The following is a 17,019-nucleotide window of genomic DNA, read 5'->3' as shown; positions in this document are numbered from 1 at the left end:
AGTGGCTGCAAGGTGGCAGCTGGTACCCCCTTGTCCCCAGGCAGCTCCTGGGGCAGGGACTGGTCCCTCCTACAAAGTGCCAACCATGTTAGCTGTCACCACATAAACTACTAGGGAGAACAAAACCAGCAGATAAACAGTGGCTGCATTTAAAGCAGGCAAACACCCTGCTCAGGCTAGGGTCATAAATGCCTCAGAAATCAAAAGTATATCTTTTAGCACTCTCTCAGAAGAGTTGAGGAAGGAGGTTGTGCTAAGGAACTTGCCTTCCTGTGTCAACTGAATATTTACCAGTGCCTGAGCATGGAGACTACAATGCAGCCCCTTGGAAGGATGAAACAGTCAAAGATGAAGGAAACCTGGTGAAGTCTGGTTTTCCAAGTAGGATAACAAAATAGCAGTTTGAGATGCTCATTTCAGCCAAAAGGCTAAAAGGCTCTCTGCAACTGGCAAATAATTCAGTTGAAAAGCCCTTTCTGGAGAGTGAACAGGATTTCAGTGGCACAAGGAGTCACTGTTTACAAGGGCAATTTTCTTAGGGCTGCTGCAGTACTCTGTTGTTTTTAGACCAAAATAAATAGGCTCTGAGACATCAGAGAAGGAGATGGCAAGGGCAGGAGTTAAAATGTAGACAGACAGGCTGGGGCTGAGATTGTTGGAAGGAGCCTTCAGAAGCAAAATGTCTTTCTGGAGAAGGATTCTGGCTTGTGAAGAGCAGAATCGATGACAAAGAAACAGAAATTAGCGTGATTTTAAATATTACTCTAAAATATGCTATACACTTTTTTGCCCTTGGGAGAGCCAGAACAAAAGACAAGAATAAAACTGAAGACAAAATGGAAAAGTCTCCATCCCACTGTGCAAGCAGATGGAGTTATTTAGTAAACCCTCTGCAGTCTTTCCTGGGCTAAAAGGAAAAGGAAAAAAAAAAAAAAAAAAAAAAAAGCACAAGAAGCTGGCCAAAGTTTCAGTCAGTATTTACCTCTTGGGTTAATAAATTGTGATCCTGACCCCAACAAAAGTCAATATCTATCTTCTGATTATTATACACAGGCACCTTTTTATTTGCCCTCTCTCATTGTATGAGTCACCCGTTTCCATTGGCAACTTCTCTTTAATTTGAATGTCTGTATTGAGCAATCATTTACACTCCAAAGGCATAAGACAAAATTACTATAAACTGGAGCAGTAAAATGTGGACTTAGGTTACTATTTCCAGTGAAAAAGCAAGCTTGAGCGGGAGGCAAAAGGGATCAAGGATTAAGCACAAAACATAGCTGTTTTAAATCCTCTTTTTAAATACTTCTGAGTGACAAGGAGATGAGAGAGAAAAGCCCTGAAATGTGCTACTAAATACAACAAGGCTGCAAGTGTGGGAGGAAAGAAAAGACAACAATCTGGCCTGACTAGTGTACTTGTTTGAATAGAACATTATTAGTCTTTCTCCTTGTACTAACCAAAAGCAATTCCAGAAAACACATGCCAAGGGCAACAAGCACACATTCACACTCTTGCAAGTCAAGCCACAAAGGCAGAAATGAAAGTCACCAAACACTTCTTCAGTAGAGGTGGCCAGGCCAGACTGAAAGGGAGACAATTCAGGGTGTTATGTACAGTTTTGGGTAGTAGCACCGGTGCACACAACGCTTTCTTGAAAGAAAACAAAGCACAGACTCCCCCAGCAACAGCAAGCATGAGCTAGAACCACATTTTTGCTCTTCAACTTCTTGTTTTTCAAGCATTCCCCACTGACAATAATAAAAACATCCTTTGAGCTTACAAGCATTATGATGTTGGAAAGATTGCCATCCCCAAACCCACTCTGCCCACCTCTATTTCAAAAAAGTAAGTTACTTCACCAGTTTAGGTTTGTCTGGACTGACATCATTCTAATATTAATCCCACTGTGGCAACCAATGGTGAGGGCAGCACATCTCTAGATTAAGCAGAGTAACTTTTTAACACTGGAAAATCAGTGAATTTTGATCAAAACCATCACAATCTGGTTATCTTTGTGAACACTAATAAAACCCACATAAACCATCCTAGTGTATTTCTTCTAAAAGCCACATTATGTATCTACATGGAACTATTCTGACACCTTTTTACCTTGTATTGTAAAAAAACCCAGTTCATTACAACCAAAGTAGGTAGTGTTGTACTTATGGGAAAATGAATGCAGAAATACTGTTTTCAAACTAGAAAAGATATCATTTTCCAATGGGACATTCAGCCCAGTGTATAGCAGTTCAATAAATATTTTTTTATTGTGTAGTAATACTGTGCCAAAATTCTATACCACTCAAAAAGGTATATGTCATCCAGAAGGAGCAGAGCTGGCCTGCCCAAGCTTCAGAAAAAGGATCTCTTCTTAAGTAGATTTAACCTTTTACTTCACAAATCCAGCTTATTGTTCACTTGCTATAAGCTCATTTTAAATGAAGACCAGCAGACAAAAAACAATTTAGACAGTTCATACACTAAAAAGCAGGTGATTTTCTAAAAAAAACCAAATACATAAAGCCAGAATTTTAAAAAATCTCTTGTCTCCAGGAAAACACAGCCCGGAAACTGACAGTGCTGAAGCTCAGTACTTGAAAGGTTCATTTGAAATCCTCAGACCTGATCCTACTAAACTCTAATGACCTGTATCAGCAACTGCTACCATTATCACACTGGTACCAACAAGCAGACATACTAATGTGTGTGCCATTAAACAGCATGCATATCCAGAGAGGAGGCTGGGAACTGTCTCATAAGCAGAAATGAATGAAGTTTCAGCAGGTTTTTGGGTCCTTTGTAGCTCTAGAAAATTTTATCAACAGTCCTTGTAGTAGCTTGGAAATAATGGCAACTGCTTTCAACTCATCACAGTGAACAGACAGCAACTGGAATAAGGTGGGCAAAACATGGTTGGACGCTGTGGTTTCCGAAAACCTAGTGTGGTCCCAGGCAGATGCTTATTTTGGAAAGTAAATTATCCTTTCACATATTTTATCTGACAACCTTGAAATACATTAGCTTGAGGGGAACGGGAAGAATTAGATAGTGGGACATTCATAGCATCACAGAATGTTTTGTGTTGGAAAGGATGTTAAAGATCATTTAGTTCCAACCCCCTGCCATGGGCAGGAATGTTGCAGGAATGTCTCACCAGCCTTACACTAACAAACTTCTTCCCAATATCTAACATAAATCTACCCTCTTCCAGTTTAAAACCATTACCCCTTGTCCTATCACTACACACCCTTGTGAAAAATTCCTTCTCAGCTTTCTTGTAGACCCCTTTCAGCTCCTGGCAGGTATCTTTAAATTCCAATAGTTTTGCTGACTACAGTTGAAGCCCAAAATACTATAAGCCAGGCTTCTTCATAGCAATCTTCTCTGGCCAAACTCAGAGTAATTTACACATTTACTGTGAAATGAGGAAATGTGTCCTAGTCTACATGTCAATATCAGGTAAGAGTACAAGACAAGCTTCTCATTTATGTTTGGGAGCAAAGCCACTGCAATGTCTGCCAAGACCAGCATCCCCAGCCAGATGCACTGTTGATACACCATAAGCACCAATGATCACTCAACACTACAGAGAAAAAAATAGCTATGATATTTTGCATATTTTTGCCTCCAGGTCTCACCATTTTCATCAGAGAAAAAGGGTTTGTGTTCATGCGTATTTCCTATGGGACAAAATGGAGGATGAGACAATTGCCTTTCCCTCCTATGTTTCCAGACCAAAGCATGAATAAATAGAGAAATTGTATTCAATTCAAAATAAGCCACTTTTTTTGCAATGAATTTGGAAATACTGCTATGGAAGATACAGTTCCCAAGGACCTTTTCAAGATGCCAGGGCCTGACAGAAGAGTAGATGATTTCCACGACAATGCTGCTTTTGAGGTTATGCAGAGTCAGGGAGCAAACTTATCCAAGGAGGAAAAGGTCTGTTACCAGGAGAATGAAGAAGAAACTCCAAATTATTCCTATGCTCCTTCCTCAGTGCTGCAGGAGAGATAAACAGAAACAAAACCAAGAGAAGGTCCCAGCTGTTGGCAACAGTAGAGTCATTCATAGCTCTGAATGCCATTGCAAGCAATGCCACTAAAGTGTAAGAGCAAGAGGCAACTGAATCAAAGTACCACCACCAGAAAGGACTTTACCAGGGAGCAGAACAGAGCTTGGACCCAGGCTTTGGATGGGATGATTATTCCTCTCTGCCTTCCACAAAAGGAAGCTTCATCACTCTAGCCACAAAAAGTGCCATTTTGCCAATGGAGTAATGCTTGTCACCATCCAGGCAATGTGCCACAGACACAGGATCCACCATCAAGCTTTGAGCAGCCTTCATCTGCACTGGGACCTGGTCAAAAAATTTCTCCGAGATAATGACTACAAGCCAGAGTTTGTTTTTAAATTTCCACAGCAAGCCAGAGCAAAGAGCAGAACATGCATTTGATGTATTTATTGTAGTCTGTGCTGCTAAAGAGATTCAGCGAGTGTCCTAAATTAGAACAAGTTGCTGAATCCTGAACAAATTTAAGAGTCTTGTGAAGGAAGGCAGGAGGCAGATGGTTTCTGCAATGGAAAATAAAAAATTATTTTTGTTAGAGAATTTTGGAGATACTGAAAGATCATTTCTACTGACAGCAGAATACTAGCAGATATAAATGTTAAAAGTACTAATTCAACATTTATTTCTTCACAGTCACTCTCACTATGGTATGTATGTGATTTTAATTAATACCCTTAATATCTTCAGCTTGATGGATTTCTGTTTTCTTCTGTGCCCTGTAACCTCTTTTTTCCCCCAAGCAATAACCTAAAATATAATGCACTGACCAGAACATAATGGAATCAAATAAAATATAAGAATCATAAACCAACTTGTTTACAGTACAAGGCATGGATTAATATTAGCAAGTGTTTGAAAGCACTGGAAGAACATTTGCAGTCTCCACCTTTATGATCAAGTAAATTCTTGCTTTATGCAGAAAATAATATTCAATATTCAATGCTCCTCTGAAACTCAATAAATAGTTCAATAGATCTTCTTTATTCCTTTCAGCCTTCTGGGGAAAAAATGATTGTAAGGCAAAGAGCTTGCAGGCCATATTTCCATCTGAAAATAATCTTTATAGCTGAGTTATAAAACAATAAGAATCAGGGTTCATGATGTGAAAGGTGGTGCAAGCTATAATGCTTTGGCATGATTGCTGAAGCTGTATTAAAATTAAGTAAATTTTTAAAAATGAAAAAAACCCAAAACCTCAGGCATTCTTTATCCTTTGACTACATAATAGAAGCTGTATGCTATCATTGCCAAATAAATCTAAAGTCTTAAACCACTCCACCCTTATTATCTCTCCCAAAAGAAAAATGCTTATAATAATACATATATTGACTTTTGCTTTTTGTTCAATAACAAGATTTACTGCTCCACTCTTCAGTCAATTGTAACCTCTTTGGGTCAACAAATCTCGGTGCTGATCTCAATAGGAGTCAATACCTGCTTATTACTTACCTCCGCGTTTAGACGCCTAGCACAAATTTTTATGGGCATCCCTTTGACAAGAGGACATGGATACTTTCTGCTTAGTTTCTATACAAAATAGGCTTATGTGCTTTTCCCACCGTAATTTTTAGAGCTGCAAGATGATACTGTATTTTAGGAAAACAATACTGTACCTTAATTTCTGGAGCTAGGAATGAAAATTGTTTAGCTTCTCTGTGCTGCTTCCTTAAAACTTCACAGACTGACCTTCTTGTAGTTCCTATTTTCTTCATGCATAAAATGTAATTGAGCAATCTGACATTTTGTCTTCATTAACTGAGAAAGGCAAATAACAGTAAAAATTAAAAAGCTAGTTGCAATAATACCCAAACTGATATCTCAGAAGTTCAACAGGGAAACCTAAGAATTATTTTTTTAGCTGCACTGGACTAAGGCTAACATAAAAAGTAAACCTTGATATTCGCTGTCACTGAATTTGTATATGAATGGAGTAGAGTCAATCTTCAGATAATCCATCTGGTACTTAAAGTGTCAAACATTTGCTATGGGAGAATAATCAAGTCAGGATTTTGTGTCTTATGTGTAAACAAATTTAAAGGGTATTTATTTACTGTATGATCCAAAGGCTTGTAGAAGAATCTTATCATAGAGTTTGTTAATGAGAAATGGATTTAAAAGTCCTGTCTCATTGGACTAGGTTTTGAAAACTGGATTACTTACACCACACGTGTGTTCAGAATGAAAACTGAAAAAATACTGGTACAGAAGTCTCTAACACATGGTAAAGAAATGTAAACAGGCTGCAGAAGTTCTGCTCAAAAGTGCTTTTACAAGTGTCTGAAGAACCTGGAAGGAAAGTCACTGTACTGGTCTTTTCTAGTTGTACATGCAGTATAATATTCATTGTGTCAAACACAATGGGCAGCAGATGGACAAATGACCCCAACCTTGAATATAATTATTTCTTATATTGTCTTAAAATCTTCATTTCAGAACATCACAAATGTTGAACTGTTTGTACTTCCAGAATGGAAGGATGGAAAGGAAATAATGGTCAGGAAGAGTGTATATTCAAAATGTAAACATAAAATCAATTTTTACCTTTTTAGCCTAGCCAATGCAATTCACATGACTCTAAGGCTTCCCTAATATTGTGCATTCCCATCACTGTCCCATAGCACCTGCATTATCTGAGGTAAAATGAGGCCATGCAGTGTGCTAAAACTGATTTCATGTGTTCATCAGTTAAATCCCAGTCTGAAAAATTTCCATAAAGTGAGAATTTAGATGTGGTTCATACACAGAGATCCCATTGTCAACTTATTGACATGTAGTCTGCATATCCCTCAGGGGATAAAAGTAGTGTGAGGCCTGATAATCACGCCAGGACTTACCCAAGAACTATATTTCACTAACAAGGTGAGCCAATTTAGAATTAAAGTTTTTCAGGCTAAACAAAATCAATATTATTTATAACATGTGATAGTAGGTCTAAAAAACATTTCTAGTTTTTTAAAAATAGATAAACCTATATTGATTTACAAAATGTAAGGCATTAGGCTGCTAAGATACACAGAACTGTCATGTAAAAGACCAGGGTCGAGAACCACCAATAAAACTCCCATTCATCTAATTAGTCAAAGAGCACAGTGAGAGGTCAAGCAAGGTCAAAGTGCTCTGTCTAGCATCTGATATTTCTGCAGGAGGACAAGTTATTCTTTATGAGCAGCTTTAATGATTGTCTCCAGCAGTCTGGGAAGGGCTGCATGCTCCTGGGCAGGGGGGCTGCAGCAAGGAGGAAACGAGAGCCTCCTGCCTCCATCACACCCTGTCCCCGAGCATGGCTCAGCCTCTGCTGAGCCCATTCCAATGGCAGTGCCATGGTGTACATCCTCTTAGCTAGAGAAGGGTGTCTGGAGGGTTTTGATCCAAACACACATAGATATGTAACTAGTAGAGAAAGTAAGTCAAGCTTCCTCACCCCGTCTCCTCTGCTGCAGATCTCCATGAGGGCGAGGAGGAGTGTGAGGGCTCCGCTGAGGGACAGGAGTGGGGGGATGCAGCCAGGAGTTATAAACAACCAGAGCTGCTGTGTGGAAGCTCTCCACACATACCAAGAGATACAGCAAAGATCCATCTAACAGGGAGAAATGCTAAAATTAAACTACAGCTAGTTCCATAGGAAAGAAGAATCCAGGATTTGTTTCCTATTCTAGAAAATACTGAGGAGTAGACTTATTGAGTCTGAGTGTGATGCATTTCCTTCACAGGAAATGGCATTAGTAAAACCAAGGTGCTGATAGAAACACCAGAAATTCAACAGACTAAGCATCAAATTAACAGAAAACAAAGAAAAGAGGAGGAAACTAGAAAACAGCTCTTGAGAATTAAAGAGATTAAAGGGTTAGAAGGCTAAAGGATGATCACTAATGTGCTACACTCCACAGTTATAATGGAGGACTTTGCAAACAATTATATAATAAATAAATAACAATAACAATAATAATAATAGCAATAATAACAATAATAATAATAAATAGTTGAGTAGCACTAGCTAGATGGGAAGAGAACATGGGTCTAGTAGCAGAGCCCTTAGGGCAAAGGCCCTGAAAGATGCTCAGTGGGAAGAAATCTTCATGGAGATTCAGCAAAGCCGTTCATTATTACTATTTTGCAGAGATATTTCTATACCCACACAAGCCCCGAGACCCATTAAGATTTCCTGAAGGTCCTAGAAGATGAAACCTAACCTTGAAATGAGAAGAGTTTAAGAGTAAAGTTTTTAAAGTTTTCTGAAGGAGGGGGTGGGACAAGAGGAAACAGGTACAAGTTGCACCAGTGGAGGTTCAGATTGGATATTAGGAAAAATTTCATCATCAAAAGAGTGGTAAAGCATTGAAACTGGCTGCTGAAGGAGGTGGTGGAGTCACTATCCCTGGAGCTGTTCAAAAAACAGGTAGATATGAGGCTTCAGAAGATGGCTTAGTGGTTACAGTGGTGCAGAACTGATGTTTGGACTTGATGATTTTGAAGGTCTTTGTCAACATGTTGGTTCTATGATTCTATCCACAAGCCCAGCTGCAGAGAGGCTTCACAGTGCATCTGCCATGGTCCCACCTCTGACAACCCCCCTTTCCCAAGAACTCCCTGTGCATTTTAAACTATCACTTATGTCACTGAAATGCTTGGTTTTACTCCACACCAACATGTGCACCTCTTATTTTCTAAATGAGAGTCCAGTTAGTCAGGATATAAACCACTATCACTATTAGCAAAACCTGAGCTCCCTCATTCAATAATTATTATAGCAGCAGAATTAACAGGATTGACTACACCTAACATTTGACTTGATTATATTTTAATTGAAAATGTTCAGATATATTAAAGATTTTCTATTAATTGTATTATTTTCTATTATATTTCTATTATTTTCTATTATCTCTATTTTATTCAGGTGACAAGAGATGATGAGGCTGATGGAGCTACTAGTGCAGCCAACTTTTTAGTGGGGATTTGTCTGTGAGGGTTATCGTTACAGGAACCTACTGAGTTCTAGCACTGGCAGAAAGTAAAAAGTACTATTGTGTTATGTATTCCATTCCAGTTTCTCACTTAGAAATAGTTATGATTGTCATCCTTGGCCACAATTAAATTGACATTTTATCACAACATTCCTGGCATGGTACTGCAAGTAACTTGCTAGTGAATAGTTACCAGCTGGCAAAAATTTAAAAGGATGTTGGCTGATTAAGATTATATGCCAAGAACTATACAGAGACAAGAAAATAACCAAAAGGAGCCAAAGGGAGCTAAGATTCTTTTAAAAAAATATCTTTTCAGAGAAAGGAAACTTACACACGTGAAAGAGTCATAAATTGCACATCTTTATCTAATATTTGATCATCAGAATGCTAATAATTAAAAATGAGAAGGTTAGCTTGGTCAAGCTTTACAGCTGAGCACACTCCCTGAGCATGCTCAAATCAACACTTACGAGATTAATTTATAAGCTCCTCAAACTCTGAATCTCCAAGGTTTATGCTGTCTGCACATTGTTTGCATAATGCAGTTTTATACTACTAAAGCACTACCTATAAAGGGATTATTTTCATATTCAGCACATTAAAGATGCAACACAATTCACAGATATCATACTGTGTTTATGCCTGAGATAGCAGGTAAAGCGTCTCTCGTTCTGATTATCCATGAAGCAAACGTAGGAACATGGATGTTTTGGGAGAGAGTGTACCCTTAGTGAAATTAATTCCCCAATGGTTTTATTAAAGTCTGCAAATTGCATTATTTTCCCATCATATTTGAAATATTGCACTTCCTTAATGCTTGCTCTAACCCATGGCATGCCATCTTCCCTGGGGTGTCTAGACATGGTGTCTTAGATTTATGTGTATGATCTCAGTGTGTTACAACATCACTCCTGACTAATGCATTATTACAATACTTACATATATTCCCAAGTGTCACTGTATTGATTAGAAAATCACCAATCTGCATATGCACACCATCTGTGCTTCAGAGAAGCAAAACATGCAGGGTAACATTTGCCTTTCTCAAAGGGAAATTCAGATACCACTAAAAAGAACAAATGGGAATCCTTTTTATGTTTTGTTTTGTAAAATAACAAAGAAAATTAATACTGTTTCTGCAAAACAACAGTTCATGCCTCTGATGGTTTGAAAGAGCAGCCTTTTCCTCTCTACACAACAAGGAGATTTACCTGGAGTAACAACATGCAAACAATCTGCCCTTTTAAAGATAGCAAATAGCATGGAAGGGAAGCATACTGCTGCAATGAATTTTAAAAATCTCAGCTCAGATGCAATAGGGGACTTTCCAGCAGAAGAGGCTGTAGTCAGCAGCGAGTCCTTTCTCAGCTGAAAGCTGCAGGAGTGGCTGTGAAAGATGAATGAGGCCCTTGCTTGCAGGGGTGAAATGCTTTTAAAGGACAAGAATCTGCTTATCTTTGATTGATTGCTCAGTCTGATACTTTCCATTATAAAGTTTATTGACTACAAGCCCATAAATCAAAGAAAAACAAATCACAGGTTCAATTTTGGGGGCATTGACATCCTGCCATCTTCCAGCAATAGCTTAGAAGTCACAGGGCAGGGAAGAGGAGGACTACACAGGACTCATGGAAAAAAAAGCATCTATTTCAGCTAAACTGTTACTTCAAGTGTTTGTAAATTATTGTTCATTTGTGCCCTATTACATTTTTAAAACAAGAGGAAAATGCAGACAACCAAGCTATCCAGATTACTTTTCTAAACTAAAGACTTTAAATGCAGAATTTACAATTAACAGATATACTTTCCACAGTGCTGCTGCGTTTCTCTCTGGTTCTGCAAGAATACACATTCCTACACAACCTCACCTTCTGTAAGGATATTTACAATTTAAACTCTGAAAGCAAGAATCAGATTTCTTTCAGGGACATTTGAGTGTTTGGGAAGCTTGAAACCTCTATGCTGAAATACCCCATACAGTTGCATTTAAGGAATGCACCAGCCAGTGATCTTGCTCATGTAGGGCATGTGGTACAATATGACAGCATGATAATACAGATTAATTTGTGCTATTGACCTTGACATACTATTCTATTGTGTCTTCTTTTAAAGTCAGCACTCAGGTCACTAGAACATCTGGTGTTTAACAAAAAACTACCATTCTGAACTGCTAAATGTGTTGAAACAAATGGCACTGTATGGCCATTACACAGTGCAACCTCTCTGCTAGGGGTCTAATTTCAAGGCTAGCCCGATTGAACTACATTATTAGCAGTAGTTTTATAATTCACATCTTGCCACAGCACACAAAATACCTAATTATCAAAAGTATCCTTGTAAAAGCTGGATTGTGTTAAGATAACTGTGACTGTTGCTTTCCTTACATTTTATCTTTGGAGCTATCTGGAAGGACTTAGCCTGCACAGTGCTGAGCATCCTGGCCTCAGCTCAGCAGGGCACTTTAGCATACACATGTATTTATACATATAAGTAGACCCCTATATTTTAGCAGGGCAGGCTTTTAAGTGATGTGCACGCTAGCCTACCTTGCTGAATGGAGGGACTGGGTTCACTACACTGGCTAGAAATGGCACAGCACTCAGTATTGCATTCTCCCCATCTTACACCCTGTTATTTTCAGCTTGTGCTTGAATCTAACCTAGTGCTCAGTACTGGGAAAAGCTGATGCAGCCCTTTAAGAGGAGACTGAAGACAGGGGAGGTGATCCTTTGCATATAGTAAGCAGCTCTGTTTGTTTCACAGGAATATTTCCATGGTGTTTAATGAAGAAAAAGCAATGGGTGATGACTCTGGCCTAGAAGGTATCCCTGCACCTCACCAGCCCTCTGACATTGCTGCCATCCCCACACCTCTCTCCACTGCTCCACCAGATTTCTGTTTCCCAGAAGAGATTCTTCATGTAACCAAACACAGTGGCTGTCTCTGCAGGATCCTAGGGAACCTCACAAAGCTTCCATGGAATGCACTGATGGTTTCCAGTGGTCTGACAAACTTCACCTGACTCAAAGTAGATCACAAGGTCCACTAGCATTTCAGTTTCCCAATTAGTAGGGAGGCAACCACCCAGCCCAGCTCTCCTGACTGCATTGTGTTGGTGCTCTGTCACAATGGGCTGATTGTCCCCCACTTCACAAATCTGGCAGCCATTTACACCCCAGCAAAGTAAATATGAAAAGTTCCTACTCCTTCAGTACTTCTTCACCTGATTTGCCTGCACTGTGAAGCATGGACAGAAAGGAAATACCCCTGAAAATATACCAGTAACTTAATACTATGTATCTGACACATCAACTTGGTTGGTTTTTTGTTTGTTTTTTTTTTTAAGGTCGAGAAACTCCCCACAATCAAGAGCATGGAAAATTACTGTAGGCATCTATGAACTAAAATATGTGAGTCTCAGTGCCTGAGAAGGAACCAGTACCTCTAGCTGTTGAGAAAAGGGAACACTGCTAAGGTGAACATGCAGTTGCATTTACAAAGAGCAAGGGATGTGCATGCTGAGGTGAGCAAAAAAGGGGTGATGGGAAGCAGCTCGAGGTCATTTGGCACAGGAAAGTTACAGCCCAGAAAATGTCTTTGACTCACAGTAGGGCTGGAGAAGGAGGAGGTGGCTGTTACGCTGTGACTTGGGCCAAGGGGAAGTCATATCCAGTGGTTTTAAATGAGTTTTCTGCTACCAGTTCCCAGCTAATCTCCATGAGAAGTTATACATGGTTACTGAAAAGAAGAAAAAAGAAAAAAAAAGACTGGCATTGCTGCATGGAAAGACAGTATCATGCAATCAGTTGCCAAAGACCTAATCTCATTAAGTCCTTAAGACTTTAGCTGTTAGTCTGTAGTTGGCACCTAGTGGAGAACTGAGTAGAATGAACGAGACATTTTTTAAACCCTATTTTTTTCATGATATCTTCCTGATCTTTTATACTTATTTGTTCTGCAGTTTCTTAGAAGTTACAACTTATGAAGGAAGTAGAGAAAATCCAGAAAAAAAAAAAAAAAAAAAAAGCAAAACTGCTCTCTTATGCGGTTTCGAGCTGCTGGGTCAGTGAATAACAAAGGCAAGGTCCTGCTGCAGGGAAGCTAAATGGAGTTCATTATGGACATGAAAGTTAGCGGGGCCAAAAGGGTGAGTCTAGGAGAAAGAGGATGAAATAAGAGCCTAACAAGTGTGAATTTTACTTCCTCAGTCCAACAAGGACAGCTTTAAACTACAAGCTACTCTAAAAAAAATAATATCTAGATAATAGTGCCTTTAAGATAGGTACTGTCCGACAGACTATGCCATGCCATGCCATGCCATGCCAGGCCTTCTTGTATATGCTCAGGAAAATTAAAATTATAATGTATTACTTAAGAAATTCAGTGTTCTTCTGCAATGAGTAATCTTTGTCTTGAAGACTCCAAATTTGGTTTTGTGCTTTTCCTAGAAAAATTAGGAAAATGGAAATAAAGATTAATAGCATTTAAGTATAGTAGAATTAAACCTGAATGGAAACATTTACTTCAAAACCCCATAAACCCATGACTTTGTCACCAGTATTTGTGCCTTGAGTGCCTTGGGGATGTCAGTGCTTCCTGGGGGTGCAAAATTCCTAGAGAAGGACATTAGAGACAATTTGCTCCTATACACAGACAGCCTGGAACACTGGCTATGGACACTGAGGTATGGAAGGATTTTCTTGGCTCTGAAAAATCTGCAAGCAATAGCCTGTGTCTCACTCACGGATAATTTTTGGCCACACACAGCAGTATTGGGTACCTGGGCAACACAAAGAGGTTCAGCTCTTACAATGTGTCATATTTTCTCCCCAAATCAATTACTTTTCAAAATAACTTATTTGATTAGCTTAAAAAAATTAGGCTTAATGGAGTTAGGAAAAGTAGCAAACCAAAGTTTCAGTGAAGCTGAAGTCCACAAGAGATCAAAGGCTCCTAAGAAGGAGTGTGTTGGCAAATATCAGAGTGCATAAAAACAATAATTTCAATGTGTAAATAAATGTTTTCAGGGATACTAGAGAATGAAACATGATTTGAGGTCCCTGATTCCATGACAGCCTGACACCTAGAAAACGGAGAAGAAAAGGGAGAGTGGATAGGTAGCTGATGAATAGTAATGTATTCCTTGGTCCTTGTAACAGCCTCAAGAATCTCTACACAGATTCTCTCTCTCAATGATTTTAAACACATAGAGTATGCCAACAACATCTTTTACTTTATTTCATTGCCAATATTTTAGTGTCACATAAATCATTCTTCCAAATTAATAATCATAGTTACATTTGTCTAGGGGAGAGGACTTCAGACCTTTTATAAGATACCATTTAAGAGATCTGTTGTCTAAGCAACCCTTAGAATAGGCAGGAAGAATCAGATGTGAGACTAAATTAATGTGGAATTAACTTGCTTCCAACAGCTTGTTAATGGAAGTGAATTCAACAAGAAGCACAGTCCAAAAGGGGAAACTGTCCCTGTTTGCAGCATTGTATAAAAAAAAACCCCTCAAAATAAAGCAGAGAGTGGATACAAAGAGCTACTTACTACAAGCATCCCTGGACAACTGCAGTTTCAGCAGAGAAGACAAGGATGAAACAATGCAAGTCAGAGTAAACTAGGAAAGAAGAAAAATAAACCAATGGACAGAAATGTATTTTTCAGCAATTGTTAATATAAGTATTCTGAAGAGACTTCCTAGGACCGTGCAACCGTGTTGTTTCTCAGAACAGAAAGGGAAGTTTGAAATAGGGCCCTATGATTTAAATTTTTTTGGTATATGGGTGCAAATTTGTCTTGTAATAGCAAAAAACAAAAAAACAAAAAAACCCACTGTCCTGGTTTGGGCCAGGATAAGGGTGATTTTCTGTCTTGTACTTTTGCTTTTAGCTAAGTCTTTTGTAAGTAGCTGCACTTGCTGAAATTAACAGCAAGTTTCTCAGACAGTGTCTGCTTCTAGGACTGATAACACTCAATGTTTATAGTTACTGCTAGAGACTGGTGTGCAGAGCCAAGGACACTGCTCAGCTCTGTGGAAAACTTTCACCCTCCAGAAGGAGTAAGGAGGTCCCACCTGAAACCCTCCTCTTGGAAGGAATAGACAAGATAGATGCCAGAATTGACCAGATAGATTATTCCATCCCATACATGTCATACTCAGTATAAATTTAAGGAATCACAAGGGTCAAACCCCTTCCTGCTCTTCCTGCCCTTTCTGCTTCCCCTTCACCTGTCCCTGTTTGCTTTGGCATCCTGGAAGGATTCCGTCTGTTCCTCTGCCTGTGGTCCTGATCCCTGCCAGCCCGTATCTGTGTGTTCCTGCCTCCAGCTCCCGACTGCTGCCGACTCCAGGAGTCCAGCCTGGACTTTCCCAGGGCTGCCCTGCAGCCTCGGTGGTGACGTGAGAGTTATTGGGGAGGAGGGGGAGGAACGTGGTATCCATTTTCCTGTATATTTGTATATATTTAGTAATTTTTCCTATTTATCATTACTGTTTCATTAAAGTTGTGTAGTTTAGTTTCCAACCCATAAGTCTCTCTCCCTTATTCTCTCTCCTTTCTTTATCAGGGAGGAGAGAGAGATTAATAGAGAGCGTCTGTTACTCGGTTTAATTGCTGGGCCAGTGTTAAACCGTGACAACCACCACAAAAATAATACCAAAATAACAGCAAAACACTACCACACTGGCACATGGTGATAATCATTATAATATTGCTAAACAATGTGAGATCTTGAAAATATCATACTTTTAACTTTGCTCCCACTGCTACATGTTCTCAGACTTGAAGAGAAAATGAAGAACCTAGTTTGTTACTTTGCTCAGATAATAACAGTTATAAAAATAGATTAACTGTCAGTATCATGAATTAGTATCACAGTACAGAGGCTCAAATAACAGGCTTAGGCCAGAAGCAAAGAAATAGCAGAAAGCTTATGCTTTGACCTCAGAAAGGATAGCTGCACCACTGCTGTGGAAAAAATGCTTATATGAAGCAAAATTTCTATTTACTAATCCTGTGTGCTATTAAAATCTATATTTTGTTTTGTTTTACATATAGAGGCAGCTTTTGATGTTAAATCATAACCCACTAGTCCCAAAAGCTGATGCTCAAGTTAAAAATCTTCAGCTTTTAGTTCATGCTTTCATTTTTTTTTATTCCCCTCAGTTGTTTTTTTTTTTTTAAAAAAAGAAGAATCTCTGAACATCTAAATGATAACATGTTTCAAGTAGCAGCTCCTTCCCTAGAGTCGAACAAAACTGAAAAGATCAAAGTTAGTGCAATCTTGTTCAAAGGTGAAGAGGTGAAATCTTATGTGTGCTGGAGGATCAGAGCAAATAGAAATGTACAATGCTTAGTGTGTGACACCCGAAGCCCACTTTCATCAAGGTACCTCATTTTCATCTGAATTCAGAAATGATCTCATTTTATGGTAAAATAAGGAACAGCCCAGGATTAGCTTGGCTACAAAGAAAAGAAGCCCTTCCACAATGCTGAAAAGTAAACATCAGTAAAAGGTGAAAACGGTCAAATATGTTTTTTAGAATGAATAAATTTCCACATTACTTCTATATTCCTTCTTTAAATAGCATTTATATAATTGAGTAAGAAGAAGCCATTACACCCACAATGTTTCAAGTATCACAATGCTGTTGATAGTTGAAGAGTTTCTTGAAAAAATACCGTGTTTTGAAGGGGGGTGCAGAGAGGGACATCTAAAAAGGGTATATTTTTTCCCATAAAATCTTCATGTGACTGATGTGCCCTGACATAATGTATCACGATGAAATACAGCTGCCAAAAAGAACTTGAAATGATGCCCTTTTTCTGGAGAGAAAAAAAAAAAAATGATAAGAAAATAGGTACCTTTTCAGCAAAAGCTTTTAAAGCTTTAAAAGCATGGCAACCAGTAGAAAGGTTCTCAGGTAAAGGCTTCTTTACTCAATTTTGTCTAAATACCTAGAAGCTAAAT

The 17,019-nt window shown here is 38.8% G+C and overlaps 1 long non-coding RNA gene across 1 annotated transcript in view; it reads left to right on the top strand.

Annotated features, from left to right (window-relative positions):
- Positions 1–15,572, top strand: part of LOC139798751 (uncharacterized) — a 41,024-nt gene extending 25,452 nt beyond the window's left edge. Inside the window, exon 2 of the long non-coding RNA XR_011726957.1 lies at positions 15,470–15,572. This is a non-coding gene — a long non-coding RNA (uncharacterized lncRNA). The remainder of the gene's footprint in view (positions 1–15,469) is intronic.
- The last annotated feature ends 1,447 nt before the right edge of the window (positions 15,573–17,019 follow it).

The sequence above is a fragment of the Heliangelus exortis genome, chromosome 8 (genome assembly GCF_036169615.1).
Source record: "Heliangelus exortis chromosome 8, bHelExo1.hap1, whole genome shotgun sequence".
Lineage (NCBI taxonomy): Eukaryota > Metazoa > Chordata > Aves > Apodiformes > Trochilidae > Heliangelus > Heliangelus exortis.
Note: the sequence above shows the minus strand (reverse complement) of the source record. Positions and strands in the feature narration are given on the sequence as shown.